Here is a 1,912-nt window from a genome sequence, read left to right as displayed (position 1 = left end):
GTGCCTACTATGACTAGAGCTCTGCTCTCTAGGAAGCTGAGACTCGTGCACATCTCTACATTGCAGATAGTTAATGTAATTCAGGGCAGACACTTGATTTAGTGACAGAAAATAGATGAGCAGGACCATGTCAGATGCTCGGGGTGTCCAGCACAACCACCGCTCTAGCAGACACAGCATGGGACCTACACCCCTCCAGACTCTGGAGACAAGAGAGAAAGTCTGGAGAAAGGAAGACTTTCCCTTGGTTGAGGAGGATCAGGTTAGAGAACATTTAGGCAAACTTAACATCCACAAATCCATGGGCTCCAATTGGATGCACCCACCAGTACTGAGGGAGCTGGTGGATGTTACTGCTAAGCCACACTCCATCATCCTTGAAATATTATGGAGAACAGAGAGATGCCTGCAGCCTGGAAGAAAGCCAGTGTCACTCCAGTCTTCAGCCAGGGTGAGAAGGATGACCCAGGAAAATACAGGCCAGTCAGATTCACCTCCATCCCTGGAAAGCTGATGGAGTAGCTCACCCTGCAGGTCACCTCTAAGCATATGATCATGCTTAGAAGGAAAAGAAGGTGATCAGGAGTAGTCAGCATGGATTCATGGAACTGAGATGTGGTGGGACCACTCATACAGCTAGAGGGCTGTGAGGGCAGGGTCCAAACTCTTCAGGAGAGACTGCTTGAAAGGTAGTTTCAGACAGGATGGAGCTTTTCTTGGTTTTGGCAAACAGCATGAGAAGGGGAAACAACTACAAACTGCAGCTTGTAACGTGCAGATGTGACTTCAGGAAAAGAAATGTCACCTGAAGTGTAGTGCTGTAGTGCAACAGGTCACCATGAGGGAGTCTGTGATCAGCTACTGGCTTTGTGTTTCAAGGAAAAGCAAGTGAGGGCAGGGAGACATCAGTAAAGGCAGAGAGATCCTGCAGTGGTAGTGAGGTGAGGGAGCAGGTTGGGTGTCTACAGTCTGCAAGGAAAGAGGAGGAGGTATGAGACAGCGTAGGACAGCCTGTGGTGGAAACAACCAAGGGTGAAAGCCGAGGCTGAAAGCTCCCAGCAGAACTGAGGTCTTTGTCCTTTGGCTATGGCTGTTGTCTCTGCCACTAAGACCTCTGAGAAGAGGTTGTTTCCTTATGCCACTGAGGCCTTGCTGCCTCCTTGTTCCCGGGAAACCCAGGAGGTGCTGTACCATTGTCCTGCTCTCAGTATGGCGCACCCCCACACTCACATTGCCCTAGGAAGAGGCATCGCGAGGGAAAGCATCACCCTACCCAGGGCCTGGGTGTCAGTGCCTGGCCATTTTGATTGACCAAACTCACCCAGCTTTGCATGACATTGGGGCCACCTGCACATTTCCCTTGCCTACTTGCAGCTAGTGCCTCCAACTTTTGGGTGTAATCGGCCCCTGGGGAGGCTTTCTGAGTAATGGCCCTCAGTGGGACTCATTAATGCTCCAAGAAGCTTTGGCATTTGCTGCTGACTTTAACTACTTGAGAGGTTTGTTCAGTCTCCTTTCAGTACCTGAGGCTCTGGATCAGCACCAAATACACTTGACGGGTCATTAAAATACTCAAAGCCCTAGCAACCCTTCTCACTCCCCCTGATTTTCTTCAGTTCTTGGGTGGCTCATGGGAGAGGTCTCAGCAGTGTATTTACAAGAGCAAGCTGTCAATGAAGACCTGAAAAAGAAAGGGCTTCTGCTTTTTAAGCTCTCTTTACTTTTCAGGTTACAGAGAAAGTGATAGCCACACTCTCCAGATCATAGTAACCTGGAGTGTCTCTGCCAGAATGAAGTCTGAGCATGGAGGAAAAGCAGTAGTTTTGACAGGAGACATGTATGGACAACCTTCCTCCTCACTTCCCAAACCCAGACAATCTTATGCCTCTTGGTGGCCTATCAGCTACTCAGG

The sequence above is a fragment of the Rhea pennata genome, unplaced genomic scaffold, assembly GCF_028389875.1.
Source record: "Rhea pennata isolate bPtePen1 unplaced genomic scaffold, bPtePen1.pri scaffold_26, whole genome shotgun sequence".
NCBI classification, from domain to species: domain Eukaryota; kingdom Metazoa; phylum Chordata; class Aves; order Rheiformes; family Rheidae; genus Rhea; species Rhea pennata.
Note: the sequence above shows the minus strand (reverse complement) of the source record.